The sequence below is a fragment of the Diorhabda carinulata genome, chromosome 10 (assembly GCF_026250575.1).
Source record: "Diorhabda carinulata isolate Delta chromosome 10, icDioCari1.1, whole genome shotgun sequence".
Classification (NCBI taxonomy): Eukaryota; Metazoa; Arthropoda; class Insecta; order Coleoptera; family Chrysomelidae; genus Diorhabda; species Diorhabda carinulata.
Window position 1 is genome coordinate 4,984,732 of NC_079469.1, and position 16,321 is coordinate 5,001,052.

Genomic DNA, 16,321 nt, shown 5'->3' on the forward strand with positions numbered 1-16,321 from the left:
AAAGTGCATCGACAGCGCTGGTCGTTGGAACACGAAAACAATCAGAGGATACATAAGTTGAATGAAGGACTGTAAAAGCCGCTAGACATTATGCAATATAACGTGCAAGAAAGTCTCTGTAAACAGTAGAAGTAAACACATTCCTAACCTCCAATTTCATCTAATATTTTGTACTGTTTTTAACAATGAAAATAACGAAGCCAAGTTTTACGAAAGTCAGCTGATCTGCATGCTTTTGATCAAGAAATATTGCGTCTTGCATTGCATTGCCCGTTGTATTGCATCATATCAAGCGGCCTTTACAAAATCTATCAAACATCAAATCCTAATTGTTTCAAATTTTACCTCAGTTTTAAATTCCATTCATTTCGTTATCTAATTTGAATAATAGTGAATAATATTGGACATAAATTATCATGTTTTATGCTTCTTATCATTAAGTTCTCATCTCATTTAATACCTGTACTTAAGCCTTCGCTGGGAGTCGAATGGAAGTTTTCTTTCAGAAATAATTGAAGTTTCGATGGAAGCATTCTTTAAAATCTAAATTTTTGTCGTAGCTGGCCATATCTGTTTTAAATTTCTAAATGGTTGTCGTCCTGATACGTTCGAGGATGAAAAATTCTACCAAGTTTTGAAAGAATTAATGTCAAATACTCTAGTTTAATTACTAGAATTTTATGGTTCGAATTGATGCTTCGTAGAAAGGAATTTACGAGGTCTGGCTATTAAATAACGAGACTGCGCGCCTAGAGGGCGCCCTAGACAGGTGGGTTAAAAAACGAGTAGTGCGTTGGGTATCTAGACATCTTATCTATGCAAGTCCCAAAACACTTTCCGTTACTATTATAGTATAGTTTTTTCTCGTGCCGAAAACCATGTGTGTCGAAAAATAGGAACAACGTATCAATCTCAATTTCTCATTAAATTGAAAAAAACTCCGATTGAGTGCTATAAATTGTTGCGAGAGGTCTATGGAGACAATTCTCTATCTCGTGCGCGTGTTTTTGAGTGGAGTAATCGCTTTAGTGAGGTCCGAGAGAGCACTGAAGATGACCTTTGCCCAGGTCGCCTGTGACTGTTAAAACTCCGGAATCAGTGACCAAAATCAACCGAATTTTACGTACAGATTGTCGAATAACCATCCGGATGATTGCCGAGGCTGTAAACCCCGATAAAAAACAGTTAGAAAAATTTTACACGAAGGAAGTTGGTGCCAAAAAATCTGATTCTGATGACTCCTGACCAAAAGCTCTTGCGTCAAAGAATCTACTCAGATTTCCTTGAAAAGTTAGATTAGATTGAAAGGGACCCGATTTGAGTCGATAGAAGAGCTCCTAAAGGTCCTCACCCAAGAAGACTTCCAGCACTGCTTCGATCGATGGAAAAAACGTATGGAAAGGTGTGTGGCGAGGGGAAGGGAGAGTATATTGAAGGGGAGCATTCTAATGTAGAATAATTTTTATAATAATACCATTTTTCGTAACTCGTCTCATTATTTAATAGCCAAACCTCGTAATGATTCAATAACTTCTGTTACATTTGGTCCTTACATTGTATTTGTTCCTATTAATCTATAATTTAAAATTTTTATAATAAAAATTTACGATCCATAAAGTAAACAAGACTAGACTGTTACGCAAGTTTAATATCCTGATAGTGAGCTAATGCTTCAGTTCACTAAAATTTTATTTTCCGTTCTAATTAATTGATCTCCGTAATTATTGCGCTCATATGTCTGGAGGTCTGCCTTCGATATGACGTAATCCGCTATATGATTTAAATCGCTCCTATTTAACCATATAACATCCATCGGTGTTTTCTTTTTCAACAATGTGTGAATAAGTCATATAATTACCGATTCGCAAAACTTTTAATTACCGTCAGTTGAGGAAAAAAAATATAACCCTTGTATCATGATATTGAAAATTGTCAAATTGTTTATTCCAGTTTTGATCTTATATTCTACGAGCCCGCAACAAAAGCTTTGGTTATAAACTTACGAAGGAACATAGGAAAAAATATCATTTTCAGAACGTTTCACCAAAGCTTCTATCCCACTATAAAAATATCATGCATCTATCCGTTCAGATCAGGGCTATATAGTGGGTGTTCAATATCTACGAAGCCACATTCGTGTAAATTAGTCTTGGAAAGCGAAGCAGTGTGGACTGGAACATTGTCATGAACTGAGTTGATTTTGCCGTGCCTTTTTTCGATAATCTTTTAATGAAACTACCTAAGAAAGTAAGAGTTATATGCCGCGCTAACATTTGTATTTGATATTCGCATTCGCATTCGTATTGACCTTCGCAGTCCCAAAAAATATTTTAGCCATCACTTTTTTGGTGCTTTCTATGACTAGTGCTTCTTATTGCACGAGCTTTTATTCCGATATAACTCCATAAAATTTCTTTTGAATGTCAGATTATAGTAAAAGACGAAAGTTTCGTCACCCACCTTCTATTAGATTCGTTTTCAAATTCTTTTCACTTTCTATAACTTGTCTAATTGACTTAACGTTCCTAAAATTTTACTATACATGTTGTAATGTTAACAATTCATCTGAAAAAATTTTTGAAACTTTATCATCATTATTAAAACTTTTATTTCGTATACACTATACGATTCTCCTTCAAGAGCAATACAATCATTCCAAAGCTTCTCTAACTTCTCGATACCGTGCTTGTAGAAGGTTTTATCTTTTGCATCACAATAGGCTTCAGTTTCAGCAATTCCTTTTTCATTTGAGCTAAATTTCTTACCGGACTTTACAGTGGATAAGGAAACTATTCGAAGTGAAATTCGTTCAATTTAACCATCGTTGCCAAGAATTGTGAATCGGTGCATTGTCTAGGTGAAACAGTGGGTTCTTCTTCGACATATGAGTACTTTTTACCTTGATTTTTGAATTCAAACGATCCAACAACTCTATGTAGTATTCGCTATTGATTGCCTCTCCCTTTTGAAGATAGTCGATGGACAATATTCCATGTGCATTCCATAATACTGAAGCCATAACCTTCCCAGCTGACTGCTGTGTCTTTGGACGCTTCGGACGTGGTTCACCGGCAACAGTGCACTCAGATGATGATCGTTCTGATTCCGGAGTAAAGTGTTTCATCTATTGTCACATATCGACGCAAAAAATCTGATTTACGACGTGTAAACATGGCCAAACACTGCTCTGAATCATCAACACATTCTTGTTTTTGATCCACAGTGAGCAAACGCGGCACCCACGTTTAAAAACGCCTTCTCATGGTGAAATGTTCATGTATAATTGTAAACCCACTGCCTTCTGATATCTTTACAACCTCAGCTATCTCACACAATTTCAATTTACGATTAGATATAACCAAGTTGTAGACTTTCTTCATGTTTTCTGGAGTAAGCACTTCAATTGGATGACCAAAACATTTATGATCATTCAATCAGTCGTTCAAATTCAGTACACCAATAACAAATGGTTCTTTTCGATAGAGCAGAGTCTTAACAACACTTTTATAGCCATTGCTGAGCTTGTACAGAATTTTTTGTCATCAAGAAGCAATCATAAATTAACTCGCGAAATGTTTTTGAATCTATTGTTTTGAAAATAAATGGTTGTCACTTGTTTCTGACTAATCGAAATGTCATTAAATTTTACATATAGTTTTTTGAAAGTTGGTACTTCATAAACGTCATATGGATTTGAGAATGAAGACGCCATCTGTGTACATTCACAAGACTTATTGAGTGATGTTAACTGTTAAGTAGTTGAGAAAATACATAAAATCTGCATCTGTTTCGAAAGTAGTTTTCGAGTGTAGCTATTTTGAATCAATTCATTATATTCCAATATCATTAATTATAATAAATAATCATGAACGAGTCTACCGATCAAAATTTCCCAATCAATTCAAAGAAAATGAATCATCAAATGTAAAATGAATGTTCTATCATTGACTAGTTTTTTCTATAAATATTTTATTAAGTAAACGATGGAATTGTGGTATAAATTAAAACTTCATTTGTGTTAATTATTAATTAGAATGGAAGTTATATTTGATACCGAAGCGACTGGCGCCTAAAAACAAAAAAAAAATGCAGCTTACACCGGCATTTCCAAAATGAACATTTTTAAATATGATAAAAATTAGTGGAAGGTGGGCGATTTTTAAAACTTTATCACGAGGACCAAGAAAGTGTAGTTCGATCCATTGTAACTGGTTATGAAACTATGATATCCAAAAAAGATTCCATGGAAAGACATCTCATGCGAAGGAGAAAAAATACGCGGCAAAATCAACCATGGTGCGGCCTTGTTTCATGACAATGTTCCAGTCCACACGAATATAGATTCACAGAGATCGAGCACCCACCATATACCCTGATTTGGAAGCTGAGCTAGAGGTGTAGAAACATTTTGACTCTACAGACGCATCATATTTTTATAGTGTCATAGTTTTGATGACTTTTCTTCCAGTTAGGCTCAGAACTTATGGACGGCACTAAGTATACAGAAATTCTAAAATGTTCTCCCTTATGTTCCCCCAAATTTCGAGTTTCTGGGGCCAAAATACAAAGTGCGATTGGTAACCTTTAAAGCGATTTTTCGATTTCCGAGATTGATTTTTCACCACTGACCCTACCTATTCTTCGAAAATAGTGAAAGCAACGCCATCTTCAGCGTAATCCCAGTCCTAATCGACTTTATCTTTTATCGAATTTTAAATGAGATGCTCTATACCACCCGGTACGAATCTATTTAAAGAAATTATAAACACTGTTTTTCAAACTTTTTCAAACAACGGGTCATTTAAACTTAATCATCAACAAACTTTTTACATGAAAGGAAAACATTTATAAATAAAAATCCGACTTTGATTAGATCATTGACAGTTGAAACTTAAACAAAGTTATGGGTTTTCAGGGTTATTAGAGATACGACACGAACTATTTATTTTAAAAATTAAATAAAGAAACCCAACGGGAATCGATGCTGTTATCTCAAATCGAAAGAAATAAACAATGAAATCGTATAACTTTATCAAACAAAACTCAAAGTCGTATACAGGAGGGGATCAAGAGACTTTGCTCGTATTCGAAACGGAAGAAAAAATAAAATATCAACGAGACTGCGGATCTATACAGTTTCGTGTCATTCTGTTGCTTCTCTACACACTAATCAGGCCAGGGCATTTACGAAATTACGTGATAAGATTAATTGTAGGAAAAAGAAACGACACCATCGTGTTCTAGAGGTTAAATAAAAGTTATGTGCATAAAATTCAACATTTTTTGTCTATGCGTTATTTTTTTAAATAATAAAAACACTAATAAATCGGTACAAATTTTGTTTCTTGCGTTTTGCGCTGAACCTATGCAAGACTCGTCTTTGTTACTATGGACAATATTGTAGAGAATTGAAAAATCTTCAAAATAAGCTTTTATAAATTAAATTTCGATAATTTGTTGCTTAGATATTTTAACCGAAAGGAGAAAATTTTGAATTTTTCAAATTTTTTATAGTTTGTTTAATTTTAAATATAAAGGTTTCTTATTTACTGAAAACCGAGATCTCGATGTACTTAATCAATGATCTAAAGATGGGCCTTGTCACCTCAATAGTTTTGGCAAAATGGCTATTAAACTAAAGGAAACCCTTTTTTTCAAAGGTCCAATCTTGCTTACCGGATGGTCCTATCATCATTTGGAAAGTTACGTTGGAAAGAAGAAAAGTTGAACTAAAAATCCCTTATATCAGTTTTTTTAATTTTTTTGACCTCAAAAAAGTGTTCAAAAAAGTCTGTCGGAGCATTTTTGAGCGCGCCGTCTTTGCTTCTTTTCGTTATCCGAGCAGCGGTGAAAAACAGTGTCACTTATACTGCTACCAAATGCACATTTCCAATAATAGATTATTGAAACTTTTATTGATAAAAATTTCAAGCTTCCCCTACAAAATGACGCAAAAAACATTCCTTAATATTGAAAAGCAAAGCCGCAATGAATTTTTTAAAAAAATGTCTTACTTCGCCCCAAATTAAACCGCCAGCTTTCCGAATATTACATTGGTATTACGATATTTTTATAAAAAACAATAAATTGTTTATAATTTTTTTTCAACCCTTTTTTGAACACTTGATGAGGGATTTTTAATTCAACTCTTCATCTTTCCAACGCGACTTTCCAAATGATGATAGGACCATCCAGTGAGCAAGAATGGCCCTTTGAAAAAAAGGTCCTCCTATGGTTTAATTGCCATTTTGCAAAAACTATTGGGGCCACAGGGCCCATCTTTAGAGCATTGATTAAGTACATAGAGTTCTCGGTTTTCAGTGCATAAGAAACATTTATATTTAAAATTAATAAAATTATAAACAATTTAAAAAATTAAAAATTTTCTCCTTTCGGTTAAAATATCTAAGCAACAAATTATCGAAATTTAATTTATGAAAGCTTATTTTGAAGATTTTTCAATTCTCTACAATATTGCCTATAGTAACAAAGACGAGTCTTTAATAGCTTCAGCGCAAAACAAAATTTGTACCAATTTTTTGATGTTTTTATTGTTTAAAAAAATAACGCATAGACAGAAAATGTTGAATTTTATGCAAATATCTTTTATTTAACCCTTAAAACACGATGGCGTTTTTTTTACTATTAATTCTGTCACCAAAAGCCTTCTTTTTCGTAAGTGTCCTGGCCTAAATAGTTTTATCATGTACTAGCCGCTACTTCATATGAGAAGGAAAATAGGAAAGTCAATATATCAATAGCAAATTCATCGTTATAACTTTATTTTTTTGTTTATTAAAATTGCAAATAATGCTTATTTAGCGCGAAGAATTTTATCTCGCATTAAATCTTTTTCACCAATCTAGTTAATCATCAATTTTCTCGCCTATGTATCGTGTACATAGGCCAGTTATTGAAATCAAATATCAGTTAATTTTCGATTGCAAATTCTTCCAAAACCTCATCGTTATAAACCTTGATGCAAAGACTCTGATACTAATGAAGCAACGAGAAAGGACGTGAAAATTGATGGAGGAGAACAAATCTTAGAATGTCAAGAGCATACTTTACCAAATGGTCAAATCGTTAATACCAGAAATAGAGAAAACGATAAAGCAAAAGGAAAACATATACAAGGAACTGAGAGGTTGAATGTAGAACTTTACATAAAAAAGAGTAAACAAAAATCCATCATATAGTCGATTAGAAAGTTTTGAACGTTAGATACCATGAAGATTGAAATATTAGTAATAGAAACTATACAATCTACAGTTTTTGAAAATGGTTATTGAGGTTATAAGTATGATTCATATGTATGGCACTGTGAAGGCTTTAGGTACATACGAACTTGAAAAAAACAGAGTTGAGAATTGAGAATACGGTGTATGAACAACTATAGAAGAAGCTATATGAGAAGAATTCATGAAGAAAGTAAGGAAACAAGATCTCGATGTGCTGAACAACAATTGATTGTAGATCAGGCATCAGAAGACACGAAACATCCTTAACATGTAATTCATTTGTGGAAACAAGAAGACGAAGAAGATCCAGGAGTACCTGAGAGAGAAAAATGGATGAAGAAATCAACGAAAGACGGTCTGAAAGTGCTGAAATGATAGAACTGCTTGCTGCAATGGCAGAAATGATTGTAGATCAAGCATCAGAAGATGCGAAACATCCTTAACATGTAATTCATTTGTCGAAACAAGAAGAGCAAGAAGACGAAGAAGATCCAGGAGTACCTGAGAGAGGAAAATGGATGAAGAAATCAAGTAAGAAGAGTCGGAAATGCTGCAATGACAGAACTGATTGTAGATCAAGCATCAGAAGACGCGAAACATCCTTAACATGTAATTCATATGTCGAAACAAGAAGAGCAAGAAGACGAAGAAGATCCAGGAGTACCTGAGAGAGGAAAATGGATGAAGAAATCAAGTAAGAAGATTCGGAAATGCTGCAATGACAGAACTGATTGTAGATCCAGCATCAGAAGACGCGAAACATCCTTAACATGTGATTCATTTGTCGAAACAAGAAGAGCAAGAAGACGAAGAAGATCCAGGAGTACCTGAGAGAGAAAAATGGATGAAGAAATCAAGTAAGAAGAGTCGGAAATGCTGCAATGACAGAACTGATTGTAGATCAAGCATCAGAAGACGCGAAACATCCTTAACATGTAATTCATTTGTCGAAACAAGAAGAGCAAGAAGACGAAGAAGATCCAGGAGTACCTGAGAGAGGAAAATGGATGAAGAAATCAAGTAAGAAGATTCGGAAATGCTGCAATGACAGAACTGATTGTAGATCCAGCATCAGAAGACGCGAAACATCCTTAACATGTGATTCATTTGTCGAAACAAGAAGAGCAAGAAGACGAAGAAGATCCAGGAGTACCTGAGAGAGAAAAATGGATGAAGAAATCAAGTAAGAAGAGTCGGAAATGCTGCAATGACAGAACTGATTGTAGATCAAGCATCAGAAGACGCGAAACATCCTTAACATGTAATTCATATGTCGAAACAAGAAGAGCAAGAAGACGAAGAAGATCCAGGAGTACCTGAGAGAGGAAAATGGATGAAGAAATCAAGTAAGAAGATTCGGAAATGCTGCAATGACAGAACTGATTGTAGATCCAGCATCAGAAGACGCGAAACATCCTTAACATGTGATTCATTTGTCGAAACAAGAAGAGCAAGAAGACGAAGAAGATCCAGGAGTACCTGAGAGAGGAAAATGGATGAAGAAATCAAGTAAGAAGAGTCGGAAATGCTGCAATGACAGAACTGATTGTAGATCAAGCATCAGAAGACGCGAAACATCCTTAACATGTAATTCATTTGTCGAAACAAGAAGAGCAAGAAGACGAAGAAGATCCAGGAGTACCTGAGAGAGGAAAATGGATGAAGAAATCAAGTAAGAAGATTCGGAAATGCTGCAATGACAGAACTGATTGTAGATCCAGCATCAGAAGACGCGAAACATCCTTAACATGTGATTCATTTGTCGAAACAAGAAGAGCAAGAAGACGAAGAAGATCCAGGAGTACCTGAGAGAGAAAAATGGATGAAGAAATCAAGTAAGAAGAGTCGGAAATGCTGCAATGACAGAACTGATTGTAGATCAAGCATCAGAAGACGCGAAACATCCTTAACATGTAATTCATTTGTCGAAACAAGAAGAGCAAGAAGACGAAGAAGATCCAGGAGTACCTGAGAGAGGAAAATGGATGAAGAAATCAAGTAAGAAGAGTCGGAAATGCTGCAATGACAGAACTGATTGTAGATCCAGCATCAGAAGACGCGAAACATCCTTAACATGTAATTCATTTGTCGAAACAAGAAGAGCAAGAAGACGAAGAAGATCCAGGAGTACCTGAGAGAGGAAAATGGATGAAGAAATCAAGTAAGAATATTCGGAAATGCTGCAATGACAGAACTGATTGTAGATCCAGCATCAGAAGACGCGAAACATCCTTAACATGTGATTCATTTGTCGAAACAAGAAGAGCAAGAAGACGAAGAAGATCCAGCAGTACCTGAGAGAGGAAAATGGATGAAGAAATCAAGTAAGAATATTCGGAAATGCTGCAATGACAGAACTGATTGTAGATCCAGCATCAGAAGACGCGAAACATCCTTAACATGTGATTCATTTGTCGAAACAAGAAGAGCAAGAAGACGAAGAAGATCCAGCAGTACCTGAGAGAGGAAAATGGATGAAGAAATCAAGTAAGAAGATTCGGAAATGCTGCAATGACAGAACTGATTGTAGATCCAGCATCAGAAGACGCGAAACATCCTTAACATGTAATTCATTTGTCGAAACAAGAAGAACAAGAAGACGAAGAAGATCCAGGAGTACCTGAGAGAGGAAAATGGATGAAGAAATCAAGTAAGAATATTCGGAAATGCTGCAATGACAGAACTGATTGTAGATCCAGCATCAGAAGACGCGAAACATCCTTAACATGTGATTCATTTGTCGAAACAAGAAGAGCAAGAAGACGAAGAAGATCCAGCAGTACCTGAGAGAGGAAAATGGATGAAGAAATCAAGTAAGAATATTCGGAAATGCTGCAATGACAGAACTGATTGTAGATCCAGCATCAGAAGACGCGAAACATCCTTAACATGTGATTCATTTGTCGAAACAAGAAGAGCAAGAAGACGAAGAAGATCCAGCAGTACCTGAGAGAGGAAAATGGATGAAGAAATCAAGTAAGAAGATTCGGAAATGCTGCAATGACAGAACTGATTGTAGATCCAGCATCAGAAGACGCGAAACATCCTTAACATGTAATTCATTTGTCGAAACAAGAAGAACAAGAAGACGAAGAAGATCCAGGAGTACCTGAGAGAGAAAAATGGATGAAGAAATCAACGAAAGACGGTCTGAAAGTGCTAAAATGATAGAACTGCTTGCTGCAATGGCAGAAATGATTGTAGATCAAGCATCAGAAGATGCGAAACATCCTTAACATGTAATTCATTTGTGGAAACAAAAAGAACAAGAAGACGAAGAAGATCTAGGAGTAGCTGTGAGAGAAAAATGGATGTAGAAATCAACGAAAGACGGTCTGAAAGTGCTGAAATGATAGAACTGATTGTAGATCAGGTATTGGAAGACGTAGAACGTTCTTAACTTAATTTCATAATTTGATATTTTCTTCTTACTGAATTTTTGTGTCAAATTCTTTTTTATGTTGAATGATAATGAGATATTTTCATTTCATTCCTTTGATGATTGTGATTTTGTCATTAGTATTTTTGTTTTTACTGATTCAGTGCTTATGTTTTATCCAGAGTACATTTCTAAAAAAACTAGTAGTTCTCATTTCCATTTACAATATCAAATACCGTCATCAAATCTATAACTGTTTCAATGTTTGTTATTATATATCTAGATATCTAATTTAAGTCACCTTCCTTTACATTGTAATTATTGAGTTGTTGACTTCATTCATCAAGAATTAAGAGAATTATAAACTTTTGGGAATCACCATTCTGTTAATAATTAACACCTTCAACACAACCATCGACATAATCTGTATAATTTCTCATCTTAGAACTTCTTCGGACCGGTCTATCAACTGGTTAATTAAAATCAGTCTATTATTATTGTTAGCATTATTAAAGCAAGTCTCGTCGATTAATTAATATATAGAACTAGGTTGGTAAACGATGGGCGGTGTCTTCCAACCGATTCACTTAATAATTATATCCCACACGGTATGAATATTCCAACAGATAAACGTCTTCTACAATTCAATCAAAAAATTTGTTATACGATGTTTGTTTTTATGAAAGTATTAGCATATTTGATTGCCACCAACATGAGGTGATACAAGAAATCGTAATTAGTTCACATATTAGAAAAAAAAAACAATAATTCTGATGAAAACTCACTTTAATTTCAAAATACTATTTTCCAAGCTTCCACGAAATATCGACCTCAAGAAATTAACAAATTAAAATCTCTAAAGTCCCAATAACAACTACTTTTCTTCGAGATGTGGTGTGATAACATCTTTTGTCAAAGAAATTTGTTTTGTGATTCGATCTGTTCAATAGAACATGGCAAATTGGATGTAGTGGTTGGTTCTCGAACAAATCTGTCACCTGTAACAACAAAAAAAAACATTGTATCAAAAATATTCCGTAAGTTTATAATCAAAAAATTATCATAAGTTTAAAAGGAAATATCCTCCACCAGTAAAGATAACACAGTCCCAGGCAACCACCACATCCCCAGCCCTGCAGAAGAGTAATTCCTATATTAGGCTCCACTGCAACAAACCCTCCCATTGAATTTTTCCTTATCCTACCAATTTCTATCCAAAGATTAGTTTTTTAGAAGAAGTTTTTTGATATTTAGGTCTGTTTGAATATAAAATCGAGAAAAAATTCGAGAAACTTCTGTTTCCTACTAGATTTGGTAGTCCCCCTGCTCTGTATACTACTAATTGTACGGTTTTATATCTTCTTCATGGACTTTTCTTGCAATATCATAATTCATAAATTCTCTCATTTTCCTCTCTTCCTATTTAAGAGTTTTTCACACCTCGCATCTTCTTCCTCTTCTAGCTCTTCCCTTTTTTCGCTAAATTAGTTGCTTTTCTGCTCTTTTTTATACTTGTTAATAGTTTATTATGTTATTATGCTTAATTTCTTCCATTGATTCTTCTACCTATTGAATTTCGTCCGTTTTATAATCTTCAGTACTAATTTTGATCCCATTCATCGGTATCCGATTTTTACTTTACATTCCACATTCAACAGATAAAATTTTCTTTTTCGGATCGATTTTTACGTTTGATCCGTACTGCAATCGATTATTTTTTCAAAGATTTATTGTCGAGACAAACAATAACAATAGTTTTTGTTTGGGATCTTGAAATAAAATGAAATATTTTCATAAAAATCAAATTATAAAATTCGAGAAAATCAAATACCATCTAGAAGCCTCAAGCTTCATGTTGCATGTTTACTGTAAGTAATGAATTTGAAATGTATGAAGGTTGTAGGTAACTACGTGACTTTTTTTGTTTTATTTTAGCAGATTTTATAAATTTCTGGAATAACATGTCCGTCAAAAAAAGTAAAGCGTATCCATTTCAAATATCAGATTTACTGTGCTTCTAGATTAATTCACGTACTTACAAAAAAACCTTGGGAGGTCATTATCAACGGTGAATGAACGCAGCGGCGTTTATTTAGAACTAGATAAGATAATAAGGTACCAAGAAAGCTAATTGAACACCTTAAGGTGCCACTAGATATAACTATATCGTATATAAAATAAAACAGGACCGTAATTGTAAATTTATGCTTTCTAGAGTAATTATAGGTTACTAAAAAAATTAATAGAATGCTTACTCTGGTAACGAAATAACTTCTAGAAGTAGCAGCTATTCTAAGAAGATTCCCCATACAAAAGAAAAAGCATAATTCATTTGGAATTATCTCGAAATTATATGAGGTCTGCAAAATCGCTACTCGTAGGTGAAAACGCCAAAACGCTGGCCAAAATTCTAAAATTAAACACTTTAATTTAGGACCTTTTTGTCCTGCAATGTTTGGTAGGGTACCCAAGGCATAAAAAATCAATTTCGTTATTTTTTTGTCGCCATTCTGTGTTTCAAAAAACCATTACCTAATTCTTAATCAGCGACCCCGGAAAACTGCTACCAATTTTAAATAAAATTATCCGATTTTTCTAAATTTGTCGATCTTAGCAGATGGAGGACCAAAATAATGGAAAACCGCATCTAATTTTATCAATTAATCCAAATTTTTCATGTATTTTTCAAAAAAAAAACAAATAGATCAAATAAAGATGCTGAAGTTTGAATAATAATAGAAACATCAAAATCGCCAAGTCCCACTTGTCCCGTTTAAGAAATATAGAATGTAGTGAAGGATGTGGTGGTCAATAATGAAAATTCCTGGTGGTTAGCTAGTTATTTTAGTAAGAAAAGCATGCGCAGTTTTCTATTAGAGAAATTATTACATGGTCTTGAGTTCTAAGTTGAAAATATGCGAGATAAAGTCTAGGAAAACATATCGAACATGAAAGGGATCAGAAACAGATTCTTGATATCAATCCTAGAGCATTACACGTGCAGTGTACGGGAAATCTTGACGTTAATGACCCCGGCAGCTCCAGAATGAGAAAGCTTTAAAGTATATAGCTGGGTGGCTAGCAAAGAAAAATTATAATGCTTCTCGTTTAGGAAAATATATTAAATCAACAAAAACAATTTTTATTTCAAGAATAAAACCCACAAAAATCGGATGGAAAAAACAGATAAACGATAAGTCAGGCGTTGGTCTACTGTAAAAATAGGAAAATACCCCAAAGGCTATATGAGTTATTTTTTTTTGATTTTCAAAAAAGTCTTGAGGGTGGTACGTCCAGCACGTCACAATATAAATTCCTGAGTACGATCCTGTTAATTTTCAATGGAATTTGTAGCGTTTAGCAAAATGTGGCATGTAAAGTATCGAGAATTGTTGTTCATAAGAAAACTATTTTTTAACTAGCATTTTTCTCGCGTTTTTCTTACGAATGAAATACTATCTTTTAAGGACGTTTCTTGTACCTTATAAACACATTCCAAACAATCCCGAGAAAAAGATTTTATTAAAAAATGTGATTTTACATCGTCTGCATATCAAGTTAATTAACAAAAGCATAAAATATTTCGAGGTAAAGTTCTTCATATGCGTGTATAACTCTTATCGCTAGTTCAACATTCTTTTTTCCTTCTAGTCTCGATTTTTCATTATCCTATCTCGTGACTGTCATAATTTCCATGAGTAAATTAATATTTTTTGTACAAATACTTAGTTTAAAGGCTTGATATTGAGTCTTTTTCAAATTGATACTTGATATATATCGAATGTTCAGAATTTGATTGATTTTCTTTTGGGAGGAAACAAATACTTCACAATAACAGGGTACAATGAATCTTTTTCATATCTGACTGTTAAGCATACTGTCAGTTTTTGCCGTTAAGATTCTATATGCTTCAGCAGGCGTCAAGAACGAAGCAGCAGGCGTTAAAAACGAAGCAGACTGATAATTTTCATATAGAATACGCAATTAAGTTGTATGTAACAGCATACTTAATATCTGATATTTTAGTTTAGATAGAAGATTAATTTTTTTAGTTATATGATAACACCTTCAAACAGTATTGCTTTATACAACGGCTGCAGAATAGTCGGAGGAACATCGGTCTTGAAACACAAAATGTCGAGCTGCTTGTATAAATCAATTTTATGGATTATCATAAGCTATGCAGCTCTCGTATAATGGCCAAGAATAAAAACAAAAATTAGTGAAAAGTCTACAAGACTTGTCCCCTTTGAAGACCTTTGTGAAAAGTGGGCAATGGGCAATAAATGCATACAAGGAACAGAACATGAAGCTCGGAGATTGGACTCAGCAGTCTAAACGAATGTACGGTGCCACAGGTATGATTACAACTGCAAATGGACAAGTAGTGAACCAAGCTCGCTATTCCATTGGACTGAAAACCTCCCATTTTCCAAGCGGAAACTTAACTGTCGTAGCGCAAAGATATTGATAAGATAGCAGAGCAGCTCTACAAACAATTGTATTTTATAAGAAGCTATTATGAGACTGCAGCGAATCTTAGAACCCCATGGAGGCAAAAAATGATTACCTGGCCACAACGGAGTACACGACAATGAACAAGTAGATCATCTGGCTTTTCTCAAAAAGCCATCAGAAAAAAGTGGGATTACGAGAAGATATTAAAGCAGGTAATAAGACCCCAGGCTTTGAAACAATCGAAGAGGTTTCTTTCTTATTCTACCAAATTGACTCAGAAAACCGCCGAACACTCTTTTTGTGAGTCCATATACAAATACTAGGGTACTTACATTCAAGCTTTTTAAAACCACAAGACTCAAAGTCCCTAGACAGTTTGAAGTGTTGCACATTTCTGCAGATGTGACTCATAAGGATAAAAAAGTAGTTATATTGTCTAATGAACCAGATTTATTGAGGACATTTACACATTATTAAATATTAATTGACAATTTCATAGAAATTTGGAAACTTTTATCTTGAAAGCACTAAATGTGTTTCAAATAAAGTCCTGACCTGGCTAGTATTATATTTCAATACATGTATTATAATTTTTATGTCAACTACATAACTGGAGTACATATACGTCGTTTTATTACTAGATAATATTTGTAAACTAATTATGGGTAGACTAAAAAAATATAGTCGCTGAACCCATAGACAAAAAATTTCCTGCCTCTAATAAACTTTTATGAGATTTACGTAAAAAACGAATTCATTGTTTACACGTTAATAAATAATAATTATATTTTCCATATAATGGGAATATAATGCTCTACAAGAATTTTCGAAAAATCTTATTTGGAACGTAATTAAATGTTTAAAATCGTCACCCTATATCTAATAATTACTTATTTCGATTCAGTTTCATCGTAAGCTACTCATTTGGGCCTTACATGAGATATGAATACAATTTTTACGATATTTCTCATATTTCCTCATTTTATATATTGGACAAAAAAGTCTGACCAACAAAAAAGAGCAGAGCACCACAGTAGAACAAGTTAAGTAATTTATTTAATTAACCCTTTTAGTTTGTTTGTGTTTTCCTAATCTAATCAAGTTTTTTAATTCAGAACAGGAAATATTTTCGCTTTAGATGAAATCGTTTGTATAGAGGCGCTTAGAAAATACATTGCACATTTAATTGTTCTCTTTAACGATGCCAAAATATTTGAGTTGAAAAAGCCGCTAGAAATTTCAA

General features: G+C 34.0%; 1 protein-coding gene across 5 annotated transcripts in view; it reads right to left on the reverse strand.

Moving 5' to 3' along the window:
- Nucleotides 1-16,321, reverse strand: part of LOC130898653 (A disintegrin and metalloproteinase with thrombospondin motifs 9) — a 196,722-nt gene that overhangs the window by 149,660 nt on the left and 30,741 nt on the right. For 3 of the 5 annotated variants that reach the window (XM_057808089.1, XM_057808086.1, XM_057808084.1), the window contains exon 2: nt 11,406-11,618. The gene's annotated coding sequence lies outside the window, so the exon portion shown is untranslated. Of the gene's footprint in view, nt 1-11,405; nt 11,619-12,875; nt 12,986-16,321 lie in introns of those variants that run through there. The other 2 variants (XM_057808087.1, XM_057808085.1) reach the window with 1 other exon arrangement.